General features: G+C 53.8%; 1 long non-coding RNA gene across 1 annotated transcript; it reads left to right on the top strand.

Moving 5' to 3' along the window:
* The first annotated feature begins 17,155 nt into the window (after window positions 1-17,155).
* LOC136993312 (uncharacterized) lies at window positions 17,156-18,770 on the top strand. The gene is made up of 3 exons (XR_010885600.1): window positions 17,156-17,264; window positions 18,117-18,319; window positions 18,493-18,770. It is a non-coding gene; the product is annotated as an uncharacterized lncRNA (long non-coding RNA).
* The last annotated feature ends 658 nt before the right edge of the window (window positions 18,771-19,428 follow it).

Genomic DNA, 19,428 nt, shown 5'->3' with positions numbered 1-19,428 from the left:
AGGGGCAGGAGGGAAAAGGACTCCTGCAGGTCACATTTATGACAAACTAGGTAGAAGACAAACAGTCTGTCTCTCTTGATAAAACAAAGCAAAATAAAACAAAAGCAACAGAGGAAAGCTGTGGAAGTGAGCCTGCCACTCATTACGGGAAATGTCCCTACAGCAGAGGCTCCCCGGTAAATTATACAGGAGCTTCTTGATTAGAGAGGCAGTGAGTCCGGCTAATGCATCTTCCCCCACCTCCGTCAGTCACGGCATGGCTCCGAGGGAGCCGTGTCTTCCCAACACAAGCAAAGCAAGGCGGCCGGATGGATGAGTGCGCGGTGGCTGGGCTCGCCGGCCTCCGCACGATCCTGCAAGCGAGAGGAAGCCCTGCCGAGCGCAACAAAGGCTGCAGCTGAGAGATGCCTCTGACCTGGAAAGGTGGTGAGACACAAAGTTTTCGTGTCAGGTCTCGGAGTAAATTCACAGGATCCCTCAACAGCAGCCTCGCCTGTGCAAGATGTGTGATCAAGTATCACTGGCGGCATGTGTCCGTCGGGGGGTGCACGGCTTTGGTGTTACTTTTGCATCGTTTGCAGCCATTTGTGTCTGTACAAAATTCAGTGCTACTTCTTTCTGCCGTAAAGATGGCTCCACGAGGCTCCGGAGGATCCAGCCCCGCTGCCGGCAGGGATAATCCTTTGCTGTAAGCGAGTGTCTAGTGCCCACGTGCCCCAGCAGGACCCTTCCTGGCCCATGACCAGCTGCTCAGCGTACGCCGTACTCCTCACATGGAAAATTCCCATCAGCAGGTCCCGTTGGCCTTGCAGCACAGAAGAGCGCAATAACACCACGCGAAGAGCGACGAGCAGAGCGGACCCAGCAGCCCCCTCCCGGCACTAGGCACTGCAGGCGTCCATTGAACAAGACAACCAAAATGAGAAAAGGGGAAACACGGGCAAAAAGAGCTTGTTTTGTGGCACAGGTAGCCAGCGTCAGGCGAACCCCAGTCCGCACGGCCTGGATCCTGCCGGCAGTGCCGGCTGCCTGGATGCACGGTGGGCTGAAGCAGTCTCATTTGCCGCTGCCTTCCCAGCCGCTGGGCCTACGTAAGCTGTCCCCGGGGGAAGCGCTCTGCTGCGGCGCTGCGAGGGAGGGGAGGCACAGGGAGGGCGAGCAGCCGCCTGGGCACGGCCAGAGAGAGACTCCCTCTCGGCTCGCACCAGCTGCCAAGAGCCGCGTCAAGAAGGGGCTTTGCTGCACGTCGCGTGGGCTGTGGTGGGTCTGGGGGCTGCTGGGTCTCAGCCTGCCCCGGCGCGCCGGCGCAGCCAGCATGGAAGGGCTCATCCTCCCGCAGACGCCGGCTCCTGCCGGGAGAGGTGCAGCAGGGGTTTCACGCCGACCCCCCGCTCCCCTGCCAGCAACCCCGGTGCTCCCTGAGCTTCACGCAGCAGCTCAGACCAGCCCCAAATGCGCCGGCACCATCCCTCCGCTGCACGGTAAAACATTCCCTCCTCCCTGCAGCTGGGTGCTCCCTGGGCTGCATCAACTACACCTCACGTTTGTACAGGTCCTGACTTCCTCAGAGCCCTGTGTGTACCACAGTCAGTGTCCTCCTCCTCCCCTCTCCCCCGAGCGGAGAAGGAATTGTTCTCTCTCCACCATGGGGAAGCTGAGGCTGGCGGCACGCAAAGGACGTGTCCAAAATCCCATGTGGGTTCAGGGTCACTCAACGCTTCCACTTGGCACAAGCCAGATATTCCTGCGCTGATCTATGTTTAGGACATAAGACAAGTTTCTCCATGGACTTAAAAACAACACACTAAAATAAATAACTATCCATTCAAGTCCACAGACTGTGAATATAGTTAAGGGAATAAATCGCTCCCAGCTACTCTGAGCCCTTGTGGCCCCAGCCCAGTAACTTGTTTATGCGAATGCCTGCAGGTCAGAGGCTCGTTCATTGTGCCTCACCTGATGCCTCCAGAAATACCAACCCCCTCAGGCTAAAATCACAGAGCTAAATTAACTATGTTAATCAGCTCCACACATTTCTCGTACCAAGCCCAGGCAGCACAATCCCCGTCGCCTGCAGAGACAGGCTCCACACCGAGATTACGCGCTGGCTGCCGCTGCAACCCTGGCTGGAGGGAAATGTTATCTACGGGGGAAACATGAGGGCTTGCTTCTCCTTCCCAGGTCTGCAGCTGGCTTTGCAACGTGACTCTTACAGCCCATTCCCACACTGGAAAGTCGGTATAGGTGTTATACGGGTGCAGGAGATAACTATTATTAGGAAGCTGCTTCACATTCAAAGAAGTGTTTGCATACAAAAAGCTGGTATAAAGCAGCTACTTATTGCTGTAGTCCCAGCCCGGCAGGAGTGTAATATTTACCAATTACATAGCACAGGTCTGGCACAACCTTCCAGTGTTGGCCAGGCCTAAGTTGTTTCTCACCTCCCTCTGGTCCTCACTTTACCCTGCGTGGGAGGTTTGTACACTCCAAAGAGCCTTGGAGTCGCTTTGCAGAAAAGTGCAAAAGAAGGGCAAGGCATTCAGTGAAGATGAGTATTGGGCCCAAAAGCACATGCGCTAGTTACACCCATGTTTTGCTGCTCTTGAGGCTGCTGGGGCTCCCAGCAAGAGGGTGACCGAGGTGCTGCTCTGCAGCTTCGAGCCTGTTCACCGCCCCTCGTCCTGCCCGGGGGACTGCAAGACGGGCTGCGACCCCCAGCCAGGGAGGAGGAGGCCTGGGCAAAGCATCGTCTCTGCTGGCTCAGCCTGCCGGACACGGGGATGTTTGCTCCTGCCTGCCCAGCACCGCAGCTCCCACCCCAGCAGCTGCATGCCAGCTCCGTGACGGCACGGAGGCCAGCGAGCGCTGCTGCCTGCCCCGCACAGCCCCTGGCACTCTGCCTTGACCGGGAGCGAGCTGGGGCCTGCGGCCGGTTGGGCCCCAAGGGCCTGGACGGAGAGATGCAGATTGTCTGCAGCCTTGAGCAGGAGAGGAGCCAGTGGCCTTGGCCAGAGCAGGACCTAGCTGCTGGGGATGGGAAGGACACAAAGTCTGACTGCCCCCAGGGCTTTTGGCATGCGCTTCCCACCATTGCTAATAGTGACACAGCTGCAGTGGTGGGAATTTGTTTGCAGAAATTCCCCAGTGTCAGCAAGACTACATAAAGAGGGGGGAGGCTGCGCTAACGGCTCTGAAGCCACAGGGCCTCTCCCTCAGCCGAACCCCCATCTGATTAGCACGTACTTGTTTTTCCTGTTCCCACACTGTTCTCATATTATCCTTTGCACCATATCCCAGGGACTCGTTAAGCAGCTCGGCTTTGCTAGCACTCTAACCCCATTCAAACCAGGGAGCTGCTGCACAAAGAAACGGGAGTAAAATCCAAACACCCTTTCACGGTCCGCCTGGGCGCTTGGCTGTGCTTGATCAAAGCATTTCCAAAGACTGAGGAGCTGCTCTCAATAAGAACAGTGCAGACGGCTTATCTGGGAAGGCCTGATGCGATGGAAAACATTCATGGGGTTTAGCCCAATTTCCTCAGGAAATGAGGCTTGTTGAGTCACAACTATTAGCTGCAGTGCCTAATAAATTCTGAACCCTTGGCCAATTTCAGAGAAAATTGTCAAAAAGGGAGTCCTCGAGGTATCAAGTTCCTATGGCTTTCGTGAAAACGTGCCGCCAGGCAAAGGAGGAGCGCTCCCAGGACGCCGCCGGGAAAGGCTGCAGAGAACCTGCACCGAAGGCGGACACGGGAAGCAGATGTCCCCGCTCCTGCTGCTCATGGGCCTCCTGGCTCCAGCCTGACTGAAGCAACCCAAATCCTGAACCCCAAAGGGGAAAATCATCTGGGTAAAACACCTGCAGTCTAAATTACCTCTGCAGTGCATCCACGGGGAACTGTAACGCCAGAGTGGGACACATCTCACTAGCGGGGCAGTCACCAGGAGCAGCCTGCCGTGCCCAGTCAGTGCAGGAGTTTGCTCCAGCCATAGTGTGCTGATTTATGTTTAAAACACAGACAATTAAATTACATGGGAGCTGATGCTGCTTAACGCATAAAGGCACTGAAATGCCAGGCCTCATCAGGTTGCCATGTAAATCACCATGGTTAACTGGGTAACGGAGAGCACAAAATAACATGGGCTGAGCATGCGTCACCCAAAACTCCCTGCCAGCAGCAGAGCAAAGCGGCGTTCCGTGAGGATGAGCGGGGCTGAAGGGGAGCAGCACCGCCAGCAGCACCGCCAGGTTCGGGCTGGCACGCAGAGCTGATGCCAGGCCCAGGGATCTCGGCCGTCCCACATGGGTTTGATGTTGTGCTCCAAATCGGGTGGGGAGAACCTGTCTCCAGCAATTTACCCACCGAGAAGTTCAGGTTCCTGCGAATTAAAATCAATTCAAATGATGGAACAATAAGAAAAGAAGAAGGGGGGATGGATGGGAAAGAAATAGCAAAACTAGGAAAATAGCACCAGGGTGAGGTGCCTGGACAGTTAGTAAGAGGCAGGAAGGGAAGCACAGGGCAAGGAGACCTCCTGCCTCAGGGCAGGCCCCAGGCAGCACGCTGCTGAGCTCCAGGCAGTTCCCTGTGGGGCAAATTTGGGAACTTAGGGTGCTGCCCCACCTTGGCCCTTGCCCCATGCCACCCTGCCCTGTCCCCGACTCCAGCATTGAGTCTGGCATCTGGGCCAAGCGGCTGCGCCAGCAGAAAAACCAACCCTGCAAAATGCGTTGCTCCTGGCTTGGCCCCCAGCACAGGGTCCAAGGAGTGCTGGCACGCAGGCAAGGGGGAAAAGCCATCCTTTCCCAGGAACTTGCTCCCATGGCTGATCACCACCACTGCCAAGGAAGCAGACCTTCTGTAATTCAAAATACGGCAAAGAATGCTCAGTCTTTGAGATTTTAACAAAGCCCAAATCAGTAGCCTGGAAAAATACCACTTATCACTGCAGTAGTGCCCACAGCGAAGGAGACACCCCAAGGGAGCGTGTGGGAGGATTTAATCCTTGCAGCTCCTGCAGCCTGAGTACTTGTCTCTGCAACCTGATGCTTCTTTTAATATTGGTCCTCTTGCATGGGTTTTACGTACCTGAGCACACAGCCATGTGCAGCAGTCAGAAGCAGTGGTGCGGGAGGAGGTAGCCGAAAGACCCCTGTGCTGGTGACAGCACCTGCAGAGAGGTTATAGCCGGCTGGGCTGCTCTAGAGGCAGCCAGCCCAGGTCCCCGTCCCAGCCGGTGCAGCTGGCTCAGGGCCACGCTGAGATTAGAGCTCTCTGGGGCCACTGCAGGATGGGGGGCTGCACGCCCCTGACCAGACCCCCAGCTCCAGCAAGCTATTTAATAGCAAGTCTTCACATCAGGAAGACAGCAGATATTGAACTGACAAGATCAGCCACTGCAGCCAGCCAAAAGGCCGAGAAGTGATAGAGCAGACTGCTGTCCACACTGTTAACAGCCTGAGGACCCCTTAAAAATCATCATCCAACCCCTGCCAGGGTTTAACTCCTGAAGGGGGGGTCTTGGCTTCTCTCTGGGATAGAGCCCAGGAGCAGAAGAATTTGTCTGCTGTGCCATGTGGTGTGCAGGGGAGCCCAGCCCGGGAGAAAAACAAGGAGTGAGCTGAACGGGTGCTGTAGGTGCTTCCCAAGCCGGGAAGTGCTGCCCGTGCAGGAAAAGCAGTGGTGGTAAAGGAAAACGAGGGACAACCATCTCATACCAGGGTGAGGAGGGAGTGACTGCAGGAGACCCTTCTGGATGAGGCCATCCCTTGAGGAAGGCTGGAGAAGAGCATTTGCAGATGTGACAAGGACTGAATGCTGTCGCCGAAACACAGGGCAGAAGCTACCAAATGAGCTGATGTAAAGCTTTGCTTCACTTGCCCTTTCTTAACACTTCCATTTCTGAGCACAGGACTTTTGCTGCTCATTAATTAACCCATTCTGATGAAGAAGCTTTCCTGTGATATGTCATGGAAAACGCGATATGTGCGGAGGGTGGGAAGGCATGGGAGACAAGGGGAGGAACTACTCTCACAAGGTTTTCTCAGCAGAAGCGAGGGAACGTATGGAGCTTTGGGGATTTCACGGGAAACATTAGCACTGTCAAAGGTCACCTATTTCTGCGAGAGCTCCACAATTCAAACAAACAGCCCTTGCAAGCCAATTAGCAGCAAATGTGACAGATCTGGATTTTATTTATGTAGCATCTAGCAAACAAACCCAGATTTCAGCATCATCTAACACGGACGCATAGGCTGGCAAGGCCACGCACCGGGTTCATCTCACAGCTCATGTATTTAATCCCCGTGGAGGTGTCAGGTCTTTTGTAGCGCTACACAGTGTAGCAGCAAAGGGGCTAAGAACACCCTGCAAATTACCACCAGTGCCATAATCATGCTCTCAACTGATTCTTGGGCATATGAAATTATCAGGCAGTAAATTTTAGCTGAAGAAAAGGAAACCCTTTTCCCACACAGAACACAATTACATGGTACAGTTTATTACCACCAGATGTTGTGGTAGCCAAGAGCACAAGCTGCTTCGAAAGAGGCTAGAAATACGAACGGGGCAGCAGATCCGTCCCTGGCTACTGAGCTCAGGGGCCTGGCTGCAATCTCTGGCTCGGAGCGTCCCTATGCCTCTCCCTGCTGGAAGCCAGGAACCTCTGCCATGGGAAAGTTCACGCTGCACATCTCTCATTTCTGAAGCCCTTTCCTTAGCATCTGCTGCTGGCCAGTGTTGGAGACAGAGTGGAGAGCCCGAGTCCTGAGCCGCTCTGGCCCGGCACAGCCACGGTCAGGCTCTCCTTACTGGGGTGAGGGATGATAAAGAATAAATCAAGAGTAAACTGCACTCCGGCAGGCACATACCAGTGAGCTGCCCGTGCGCTGGCAGGCAGACATCTGAGTAAGCGAGGGTTTAGATCCAGGCATCAGTCAAGCTCTCCTGGTTGGGGGTAACTACCTTCAGAGGACTTGGAGCTTTTTTTGAAATCAGGATCGTATGCAACAAGTTAGCCCATCCTCACGTCTCAGACCGTGGGCTAGAAAGCGTCCGTGCTTGTCTCAGGCTCTGTGGCAGACCTTAGGGATGAATTTTGCAGCACTGGGCTCTGTGTGCCTTGGCTGGACTGGAATTGCTGGGGACAAAGGGCTGAAACCTGTCACTCCATCCCTCCCAGCAAAACAGAGCAAGACCCCATCCCAATGGCCTGGCTAGGGCCTTTGTCCTCTGCACTCCACACAGTAAAGCCTGACCTGGACTGCAAGGTGAACCAGTGCCCCACATGCAATCTCTTCCACACCTGAGGGCAAGGAAAATTGTTAAAACCTCTTTTTCACAAATTTAAATCTAACGTGCTGCTCCTTTGTCCACATTGCAAGTTGTTCAGTAGAAAAAGCACATGGTGCTGCTGGATTAATCACTGCCACTCACTGGTGCCGTTCACACACATATCAGCCCAGCAGGAAGTAGTATTGAGCTTTGGCAGCGCAGAAGTACTTTTCAAATATACATATAACAAACCTAACATCAAAGATCCTGAAAGAGAAACTTCTTTCAGATGATATCCCAGGCTCAGCCTCTATAGAGGACAAACAGAAGGGATGAATGATGTTGGAAACAACAAAGAGAAGCAAATTGTCTCCCCTGGATGAACTCAAGCTCAAAATCTAAAAAAGGAACTTGTCTTGCTTTTGTCTCTGCTGAAAACCCACCTCCTGCCTGGGCAATACACTGTTGTTCAGGAGGTAAGAGACAGCCAGAGAGATGGGTTGAAGCACGGTCAAGCTCTATTTACAACCCCCAAATCTCCAGGGAAACAATAAAAAGTGAGCATTTGCTTTGATCAGCCCATCCAAAACTCCAACATATTAATGTCACATGTTAATCAATAGCAATATTTTGCACTTCTGAGGTGCCTTTTAAGCAATGATCCCAAGACAACTCTCCCAACACTCATTCACAGACCTCCCACGAGAAGCACGGTAAGTAAGGGTCTCATCTCTCCCTTCTAGATGATTAAACGGAGGAAGAGGGAATATGAGCCACAAACAACACCAGAGATTATATGGAGTCTGCCAGGAGCCTCACAGTGGAAATGGACTTTGCAGAAAGGTGCTCAGACACCGTGCTGCTGCAAGAGGAGACAGCGCGCACAGGACAAGACAGGCGGCAGGCGAGCTGAGGGTCCTCGTGAAGGTGGGCAGCGGCGGCGACGTGCCCCACGCAAACCCCACGAGATGCTTGCCTCCCAGGGAGCCCTCGAGCAGGGCAAATAGAGAAATGTGTCAGGCAACCCTCTCGCCTGTCAGAGCTGGCCGAAGTAGCTCAGATTTCAAATACTCACTGCAAACAACTTATGTGCTGTTTGCGGCGTGATTAATGTGGCAGGGCCTCTCTCTGATAGGGACTCTCCAACAGGGACCAAGTCCCCTTTTCTCTCAGAGCACCAGTACCTACACCACAGGACCACAGGAGTACAGCCAACATCCCCCCTTGCAAGACAGCTGCGAGTCTGGGCCTTTGAAATGCGGAGCAACACCCAGCAACTATGTGTCACTTAAGGAGAGGCATCCCCAGCCATTATATAAATTGCTGATTCTTCATTTAACAAGTTAGCATTAATATTTATTGCAGTATGTTCACAATTGTAAAGATCTTCATTTAAAATGTTTTGTGCCTCACACCCTGTCAGCAGGGAAAGCACTACAAGGCAGAAAACAGGCTTGCAGGCTCTAATGCAAAGTGATGGCTCTGACTTCAGAAGGGAAGCCTATTTCCAGCAGGAACATCTGCTCTCAGTGTGGAAACTGGGTACCTAATCGAGAAGGCTGGTAGCAGATGGAACGGGAAAGTTTCTCCTTCTCTTGTTGCAAAGCTGTGGAGACCAAGGTTCACCACCTTACCAGATTGCTTGCTGGGTGGTGCAGTTATCCCCGTTTGGATCTCTGTGCTTTCTTATCCTCTAACTCCAAAGCAAACAGGGGGAGGGGGAAGTGCTTTAATTGTTCTAACCAGCAAGAGCAACCCAAATTTAGATCTGGTGCCAGAAGACATGCTGCTGGTGGTGACGCAGTTTTCAATCTCTTGTATGCCTGTGGAATCACAGCTCGTCTGCTGTGAAGAGGTTTGCGTGGTCTGAATCACAGACGTCAGGCAGCAGAAAAGGTGATAACTGTCTACAAGTCAGGAGAAAGAAGGAGGAGAAGGGACTGGTTGAGAGGAACCAGGCAAGGGAAAGGTGAGAGTAGAGTGAAGCAAAATAAAGATTAAGGTGGAAAGTGAGAACAACTTAACCCTAAGATCTGTTAAACCTCCCTCTTGCAAAGCCTTATGCAGGTGCTTAACTTTGCAGACTGTGAGTAATCCAATTAAAGTTGTTAAATCCTGCAGAGACTTAAATTCTGGGGAATTAATGATAGCGCGCAAAGTTAAGCACACGCTTACTGGGTGAAATTGTGTAAAATAGTCTCCTCTGGAGAGGAAGCTTCGTGACTTGGAACTTTTAGATGTGGAAAAAAACACCATCAAATATATCAAGAAATAATCTTACACTGGGCTGGAAGAAGCGTTTGATGTGACCTAAAAGTCTCTTCCATCTCTGACTTTTATTAGTCTGCAACAAGACTTAAAAGGTCATCTAGTCCACCCCTTTGCTAATGCAGGATTATTCCCAACAGCACAGTGCCTGTTACTTTGTCGAGTCCAGTTTTAAATGAAAAGCCCTGCAAAATTTCCTCTTACCAAGGACCATTATCCTTCCAATTCTAATGTGTTTCTTTTTGTCAATAGTTCTGTCAGTATAATGAAATCCTTACTGTGCTAAATTGCTAAAAAAGATCTAAAAGTCGAATCTTCTTCTAATATGACATGAAAGTGCTGGTATAAAAATAGGATTGTATTAGCGATTCTCCACTGTATTGTATTAACATCCTATTTCACTTAAGAGAGGCAGGACTGAATTATCTGTGGATTCTTCCAGCCACTACTTTTACAAAGCTGTGTATTTGGGGTTCAGAGCTGCATGACTTCCCATTAAAGCAATATAATAAAATCCTATGAGGCATGCAAAATGCTGAGGCAGGAGTTTAGGGCACATGCCAAGCACCGAGTCTGACACTGCTCTTCCTTGCACCCAAGCAGACTCGACGTGCTCGGCAAGGCTGCCAGGGAAGCTCAGGTCAGGACCTGCGAGGGGCGACTGTGTCTGGGAGGTCTGTGCCCCTCGGTGATGGACAGACCTCGGTGATGGATAGCGTGATGCGGGACAGAGTCTGTGCCCAGGGGATTTATGAAGGAGAGAGGTTAAACCATTGGTCTGGAAGGCGGCAGGTCTTGCCTCTGCCACTGACCGTGTTTGCAATCCTGGCCAAGCTACTGCCCACGTTATCCCTCGCACTTTCCATCAGAAAAGAAGAGGATAATAGTCCTTTGTTTGTCGCAGGGCTTGTCCCTCCTGTCTGTTAAAGCTGTAACTTCATTGCAGATGGACTGTCTCTTGTAGCACCTACACACAAAGGCAAGCACAGCTGGCTCCTTTACTGATGTCAGGGCCCCAAAGCGTTACTGTAATGGAAACAATCAGACCCGAAACAACGCCTTTCCCTTGCACCCTTTGTGCATTATCGGCAATAGCATTCCTCCCCTTGAATGCTGCCCAGCACTGCTCCTCGCCTCTGGCAGCACAGTGACCAGGGAGAGGAGTGGGAAGGCAGACGGGCAAGATTAGAGGCCCCAAGGGTAGAAGAAAGGACAGACAAGCTTCCTCTTGATCAGGTGGTTCACCTCCTCATTTCTTGCCAGCAGAAGGGAGGCCACAAGGGAAAGATGAAAAGCATGCACTAAGAAAAAGCAAGACTTAAATGTCCAGCATGGAACTGAGGAATGGAGGTGAGGTGGGGAAGGGGGTTCCTGGTCCTCTCTTTGCCGGAGCTGAGCCCTGGGCTGACACAAGGGCAGGACAGTGGCTGGAAAGAGCTGGTAGCTGAGACTGCGTGACCAGAATAAAGTAGAAATGGTCATCTCTAGGCGATTTTGAGGGCACTTCTAGAAATTCAGCTCCCAAGAGGAGGACTGAAGCTCAAAGTACACTCATAAGAACGAAGATCCTGGGAACTTCAGGAGATCAGCCAAGGGCGCAAAGAAGCAGTCAACGGGTTTGGGACCGGCACCCAAGAAAGTGCCTCAGCAGGGAGCTTGGTCCAGCCAGGACAAGTAGAGCTCGAGCACACAGAAAACAGAGGCCTCGTTCTGAGCTGTCTTGGCTGCCATCAGTGCCGCAGCTCATGACAGTCGCTGCAAAGTGTTTGCCTGCTGCTAGATGGCAAGTACAAGCCCTTCCCAGTTGCACTGTGGGTTCAAACAAGCATTTAAAGGAGAAACTGTACACGGCCCACCCCATCAGAATTTACCCCCGTTTAATACATTTTTGACAACCAAACCCAACACTGAATTAATCCCAGTTCTGCTAAAAAACAAGTCTGGATCCTTTGAAGGTCCCTGAGCTTCAGTGAAGCTGTCCTTAGCATCACTTTTACCAGGAAGCTGGAAAAACAGTTTCATTGTGTTTCAGCTCCATTCTAGTCACCATTCCCAGCATGTTCTGCAGTCATGCCCTCCCTGGAAGTTACAGGGACTTATTTTTCCAACACACGCTCCCTCGTTGCTATGCTTTTTTTTATTATTATTACTATTATTTTACTGCATAGCAGAAAACTATTGAGTAGAAAGCCAGTGGGAAGCCATAGCTATTGTATCTGTGGTTTAGTTCCTTATCTGCAGAGGGGTCCTTTAGTGATTCTATTGAGGAAGGACATGCAGACAGTGCCTTTTATCACCAGCACGGCATCTACTGAATGAAAAGAGAGGCAGCAGGAATGCAGATGTGACGAAGTATAAAAATCCACCATATGGTAAAGATTACTTCAGCTACAGTCTGGTCAAGATGTTGACACTTTGGTTATGAAAAGCAATATGTATCTCTCTCTTGGTGGTTTCTGTTCAAATTAAATGTTTTGTATCAGGCAAAGAACTAATAACGAGCCAGGTTTTCCCCTGACAGAAGAGTAGTAACAAATATGGAGTAATGTGAAAGCTGACTTGAAAATTACTATTCCCAAAGATGCAATAAATGTAGAGATAAGATTTGCTTAGAGGACTTGAATGAGATAAATGCTAAAGGTGCTGCTGGTGGGAAGACAGTCCAAGGGGAACAGGCAAAAGCAAAAAAGGTAGTATTTAAAAAACACAGTCTGACCTGTCTACATTTTTGTTAACACAGAATACCTCACAGATGCCACGTACTGCTTCAGTCTTCAGCAAAATGCCACTCCCTCCCTCCCTCCTCTAATTGCAAGGAAAGAAACAAAGAGGAGGGTATCCAGGTGCAAACATTTGTGCTTTCAAGCCAAAATAGCAAGATATGCCTTTTTTAATAGCTTTTCCAGGGATGAGACACCCCACTACACACGCATAGGCGTACAGGCGGTGCAGGTGTACCCACAGCCTCCAACGCTGTCCTTGCGTGCTCTCTCAAGGGTGAACGTCAGGAGGTGGGGGAGAGGAGCAGGGGGCTTGGACAGGGAGGGCTGATGGCCACCGCTGAGGCGTAGGTGAAAAACCTGAGTTGCGCCGTTGTTTTTCTTCCCCCACAAGGTTGTGGCCAGGTAGGTAAAGCCCCCGATCTCCAGCCCAGGAGCAGCCAGCACAGAGCCCTCGTTTACCACGGGCAGGTAACGAGGGCCTGGGCAGCAGCGGAGGAGGATACTTGCAGGAAGGCGCCGGCAGGCACCTCTCGCCCCAGGCGTGCCTTGCTCTCCAAGCAGGGAGGGCGCGCACACCCCCGGGACTCCCCGCTCTCGCAGCTGGGCAGAAATGGACATGCTGGTGGTTTGGGGTGGCACGAAAACGCAATTGCAACACCACCAAGCGAAATTCGGGAGCGCTCATTCCCGTGAGGAGTGCAGGTGAGAGCACCCCAGCCCAGCAGACGCTGCCAGGAGGGAGCAGCAGGTCCCCGCGCCGGCCGGCACGGCCTCACGCAGCGGCCCCATTCCACCAGCCCCTTGCCGCTGCCCGCCAGGCCCACGGTCAGTGCCGGGCAGAGCGGCGGCGGACGCCAGCGGGACCCGCGCCACGCAGCAGCCCGGCACGCTGCGAGTAACCAGCTGTTCCCTTGATCCACGCTAAGGCTCCTGCGTTATCTCCGAAACGCATGTGTGACACATCGCTGTTGTAAAACCCAAGCTGCGTATTTCATTGGGCTGCCTAGCAGGATGCCCGTTATATTTGGAAAGAGGTTTGGGCCTGTGCTACCTTTATGTAAACGCAGATTGGCCTGCATCTTAAGCTGCCTTTGGTGGCTTCCCCTGTCACCTTGATCTATTGTTATAATGTTGCTCGGTTAGCACAGCGATGGTTTTGCCTCGCAAAACAGCCTAGTTTGTTCTTCTAACCAATTATATTCTAGAGGCACAGCAATACCAGTCTGGCTCAGACTAAAATAAACTTTGCACATCAAATATTTAATACCCCAAAGTCTCCTCCTGAGGCTACGCCCAGAAGCAGAATTCCCTGCTTGCTGTAACTCGTCCCAGTGTAGATGGATACATTCCCATCGTGACGTGCAGAGATGTATGCACCTCTCTCCCTGCACATCAAGATGTCTTTCCATGCTTAATGTAAGTTAACAGCAGTTGCAATGACTTAAGAGCAGATCAAGAAATATCTCAACTCTCTTTGGAGATTTCAAAATCAACTAAATGCTACTGGTATACAGCTTATGATGTACCTTCTACCCCAGGGGAACTCCACCCAGCTGCCTCCAGGTGGGAAGCAGGAGGCAGAAGGCTGTCGGAGTCTCGTAGGGGTGCGGGAGGAAGCATTGACACCACTGGAAGGACAAAGAACTGATTCTACTGAAGAAGTAGCCCTTATACCTAAATGCAGGCATGATCCACTTCCACTGCGAGGAGCAATCCCTACTGCCCAGAGAGCTGCCCAGAGAGGCAGAGGCAGAGCTACGTGAGGGCAGGCAACTCACACGCTCTGCAAAGCATGAACAGAAGGCATCCAACAGGTTAACACCATAAAACATCACAATTACTAGCAAATGCATGGCATGCAAGAGCAAGGGAAGCACAACAGGCCTTTGCTGCATGGCAGCAGGTACGGACACGGGGGGCCAGGAGGCCTGATCCACCCAACTTGAGTTCGGATGCAGTCCGGCAAGCTCAGAGAGGGGGATCTGCTGCCCCGGGGACAGGCGCCAACACTGGCATGAGGGAGAAGATGTGCAACCCACATTGACCGCTATGTCCAGGAGGACATGGGATGTCCCCGAAGCAGTGCGCAGCCCTGACCAGGGGGTGCTCCCTGCGCGCTGGGTCTCAAAGGGCTTGGTGGTGGCAGAAGCAGGCAGCCAGACACAAACCAGACTCCCCCATCCGGCGCTCACAAACCGCTGCCTTGAGCTCTGGATGCCTGGGCGGGGAAAGGTCTCAGCCCCGAGCCCCCAGCCGCCTGCTTTCGGCTGCCCACGGACGAGGTCGGATGCGGTTGCTATGGCAATGGGAAACAAAAAAAAGCAGATCTGCCTGCTCCGGGGGATCACGGCTCTGGAGCCTCCATTGCAAGCGCTGAACTATCACGAGTCCCACGTGATGCCATGGAGCAGGGGAGGCTGTCGGGACTCACTTGCAAGCAAAGACGCCCCAGAGGGGGTGTCAGTAACTGTGTATTATTAATCGTTATTATTATTGCTGGGATAGCTGAAGGGAAGGGGAAATTCCCTCACTGCCGCCGCGTCGGAGCACAGGGAGAAGGAGGCTGCGTAGGAACTGCCAGAAATCCTGAATTAGAAACCCTCCAGCTGCGCCCATACATTTTGAAGTGTTTATTTCCTCCATGAGGAGAAAGCATCAGCAAAACTGCCCGGTACTCAGGCCTTTCTTTTTCTTTCCCTTTTTATTTGCTTGGCAGGTGAGGCGTACGGCGCAGAGGGTAAGCGCTGCCGTACACGGGGATCCCACTTGGCTGCTGGCAGGACAGAGCGGCACCCCATGAGGCGCCAGCCTTTGCCAAGAGCCGGACCAGCAGCTGGGAGGATGGGGCAGAGGCCACAGCGGAGGCACGAAGACCTCGGTAGCCTTGCTGGAGGGCTTGCAGCACCGCGTGGGCCACGTTCGCAGGTTTGCGGCGCTGCGTGGGTTGCTCACAAGCAGCATTTGCATGCTGCCGTGAGTCTTATTTACACGGCCCTACGGATGGATGGACCGTTACACAACAGATGAAACACTGAGCAACCAAGAGCCCGTGGGCTGCGCCATACAGGTTGTATTCCCCGTGGATTATTTTGGGGTTACTGCAGTATTACCATCCCTGCCCGTGGGAGCACGGGCCAGTTCGTACCAAGAATTTGCCCAGCAGATCCTCCTCCTGGAGAGCTCCCTCCAAGAAAGCCTCAGGAGACTCCTCCGGGGACAAACTGGTCCCTGCCAGAGGCGAGACTCCTCCTTGCGCTCAGAGCTTCTCTCAGCCCGCTGCCACCTCAGCGGGAAGGCTTTGGCCACCTTCTCTTTAGCCACAGGATGGGCCAGAGCGTGTGAAGAGCATTTAGGACCTGACAGCCCTCACACAGTGCTTCTAGCTAGGATGAGCCAGACTCATCCTCGGGGCCATCCTGCCCCGCTAGCTGTCACACAAATCCCCAGCATCAGAGGAAAAGGTGCACAGAGGTAAGGTGGGACGAGTAGGTGCCCAAACCGCGACTCCGAGCTGTGGCACTCACACTATCGCTGTTTGTTCCTGTGGGCATGAAACCCTGGGCAAGCCCAACAGGCTCACTGTGCACAAGGACATCTCGCAGCACACACAGCACGCCCAGCAACACCACCACCGCTGCCCACCTGCTGGAGTCCAGTGCATTAATCAGCTCCAGCCACGCGCCCATCTGCACCCCATCCTTGTCCTCCCAGGATGGACACAGTCTCTCAGCCTTCACACATGCCTCCCTTGGGGAACGAACCCAGCGAGCACAGTCACGTCTCACCTCACGGGAGGTTCAGGTGAGGTGGATTGGAGATGCAAGAGAAGTGGAGTGGTGCCAAGCTTTGAAGGTCAGGACCAAAGCTGGAAGAGGGAAGCCACAGACGGCAGGGAAACACTGCCAGAGCTCCTTCTTTTCTGGAACACCACACTAAGCAGGACTACTCCATATCCCAACCACAGGGGCCATTGGACACCTGAGTGCTGCATCTTCATGTTTGTAAGCAGCGCCTTCACAACAGACACAGCTCATGATGGAGATTAGATCTGGTGAGGTAATTCGCAGATGGATTGGAGGCTTTCAACTGAAATTTAGAGCAGGAGACAGGGGATTGTGTATTATTTACCAACACATACAGGTGGGACTGGTGCTGGAGGACAGCAGATGCAAAGTGCTTTAACAAAGACCTTGGGAACTGCTTCCTTGCCAAGAATGAAAAAGTCCTCCATCAACAGATGACATTTCCCTGAGAACTGGGGAACCAAATCTCCATGGTCAAAATCTCCACCCCAGGCTGATGTTGATAGGAGATTTGATATTGATTCACTGGGGCCAGGATTTCATCCTCTGATTTAAGCCTAACTCCTCCAAAGAGAATAAGATCAATTTTACAGAGAATCAAATAGATAAAGAATAGCCTTTGAGTCTGTGTGCAGAAGAGGCGGGGGGGGAAAAAGGTTCCTTCCTTATCTGGAAAGAAAAAAGGCTAGAAAGGAGCCTGGAGAATATTGTTTGCTCATTTTTCCCTCTTCCAGTCAAAACAACTCCGCCTCCGTCTGGTCTCTCCCCGGGCACCAAGGGAGCAGAACGGCGGTGGGTTTCTAATAGCTGCTGCCCCGGAGCAGCCGGTGGCGCAGGGCTGGGAGAGGCTGGGAAGGGCTGGACCACCTTCCTCAGCGCCGCGGCGGGAGCCCATCGCCTGGCCGCCGCCGCTTCCCCGGCAGCTCCCCGCTCCAGAGCAGCGTGCCCAGCCCTTGGCCGGGTCGCCATCCTGTCCTGTGCCGTCGAGGCGGCGCCCGCGCCGGCTCCTGCGGGGCTGCCAGCGTCAGCGCTGCCTCCAGCGTCGCAGCCGCTGAGCGGGGCGCCTTCGGTGGCGGCTTGCGCCTGCAAAACCCATCACGAGCGCAAAGAGATTGGGAAACGCGGTGGGCCACGCAGCACCGATCGGGGCGGGCGGAAGAGCCGCCGGCAGGATGGGGACAGAGGAGGAGAGCTAGGGTGAGCGGGGCGAAGGGGCCGCCCCACGGCGGGGCCGGAGGGAGACCTCCTGCCGCCTGGGGCAAAGGGCCAGCGGGAGAGGCGGTGCAGCCGGAGGAGGGGCGGCGCGGGAGCGGGCGCGCATGGCGCGAGGGCTGGCCGTGCGTCGCGGGATGCGGCCCCGCAGGCGGCCGCCGTGGAGCCCACGGCCCCGTGGGGCAGCGAGCCGCTCCGTGGGGTGGCTGCGCGTTTCCGGCGGCGAGCGGCACCGGGCTCCTGCGGTGCCGGCGGCGTTGCCAGGCAACCCCCATCCCTCCTGCCCTGGAAGCTGCAAGCCCTGGTGCCGCGCTGCTTTCTCAGAGGTTTTACTATCGTAATTCCTTTTTATTTTGGCCTTGGGAGACAATTCGTCACCTTCAGCCAGCGCAGAAGGGCCCCTGCCGAGGCTCCTGCTCCGATCGCGCGACTCCGGCGCTGGCTTCCCTCAGGGCGTCGGACCAAGCCGGGACGCTCCTGCTGCCTTGTACAGCTTTGTGAGGACTTGGTCTCGCGCACGGCTTTGGCCGTCTCGCGCGCCGCGGGGCCCGGGCAGGAGCGCGGGGCGCAGCGCGGGCGCCGGTGCTCTCGGCAGCGGGCGCTCTGCCTCGTGCGGCGATCCTCCTCTGCCCCTAAGAGAGCGGCGCGCGCGCTGCAATTATTTAACTGCCGTCCTGAGACGTTTTTCTTGGGGAAAAGCTTTTAAGCTCAATCAGTGATGGGGTTAATACTGTTTGCCATGTGTCTCAATTTCTCAGCTGTATTAATGGAAAGCGCCGTGGCAGGATTTTCCACAATAGTACTTTAACTTTTTTTTTTTTATCAAACCGATGATAGGCTGGAATGACTGATCACGCTGCAGCACAGCAGGTGCCAAACGTCCCAGAGCAGCAGCCCTGGACGCCCACCGAGCATCGTGATGCGCACCCCGAAAGGCAGCATTCGCCCCCGCAGCGCCGCCCTTCCTCCTTCAGCCCCTCTCGTCGCTGCGGGCAGCGAGGCGGCAGGGAACCAAGGCAGGGAGCTGCGCGTGGCCCGAGGTGAGCGCTATAATTGTACACCTGCCTGTGTTTGCTTCCCTGATGGCTCTTCGGGGACTTTGGGTTACATCACTTTCAGAAGAAAGACAACAAAAACAAAGCAAAAACCAGATGCAAGTTAAACAAGAGGAAGTCCCACCGGGGCTGCTGCTAAAGTTTGACTCTTGTTTCAGCCCAGGGCAAGCGGCAGCACACGGAGCTACGCGACAGGCAGCCGGGCCGGTGCCTTTCCCCCATTGCCGCCGCCGCCACCGCCGCACGGGAGCGGCGGCAGGATCCGGCCCCGGGAGCCCTTCTGCAGCCCGACGGCGAGGGGTTGGGCACGTAGTCCTGGGCGCTCAGCGCCGCCGCGCAGCGCGGCAGGCGGGTGTCCCCCGTGCTGCCCGCAGCCCGCAGCCCGCGGCGATGCCACCGGCATGGAGCGGAGGCGCCTCCCGGGGACCCACCGCACCGGAGATGTCCCTGTGCACACGCACAGCTCGCCTGCCCGCCGCCTGGGCGCCGGCACTGTGCCGGCCTGCAGCACCAATGCGAAAAAAAGGCCCCCCAACCCCCCCAAATATATATATATATCAAAATAAAAAGCCAGACACACTGCCAGGCCGGGGCGAACCCTGGCGCCTTGCTAGCCCGGCACACCAGAACGCTGGCAGAAGAGCCAGCAGCATCTGGGGAGCACCAGAAACGCAGGACTGGGACCCTTGTCCCCGCCTTTCCCTTCTGGGAATACTCTCTGCATTCGTAAAGCCACATTTCAAACAGATATATACATATATATAATTTTTTTTATTTTTTTGCGCTATGCTTTCAGGCCTTTGATCCCTCCAATTTATTTGTTCCTGTCTTTGTGAACTTAGTAGTCAAAGTATATGATAATTCATTGCTTGTTAATCCAATTTGGCTGTATTTAGATATTCCAGTTTAACATCAAATATAATATAATGTCCAGAAGAAACAGAAATGAGATCTGCTTCTCTGAACCAGCTCTGAACCTTGGCCAGGCAGCTGCTTTCCACATTAATTTATTCTGTCTCTCCGGCTTCCCAGAGCTGCTCCTCGTGGCTGGAAAGCCCTCACTGGCAGGGCAGCCAGGGAGCTCTATGTCCTCA

The sequence above is a fragment of the Apteryx mantelli genome, chromosome 13 (assembly GCF_036417845.1).
Source record: "Apteryx mantelli isolate bAptMan1 chromosome 13, bAptMan1.hap1, whole genome shotgun sequence".
NCBI lineage: Eukaryota > Metazoa > Chordata > Aves > Apterygiformes > Apterygidae > Apteryx > Apteryx mantelli.
Note: the sequence above shows the minus strand (reverse complement) of the source record. Positions and strands in the feature narration are given on the sequence as shown.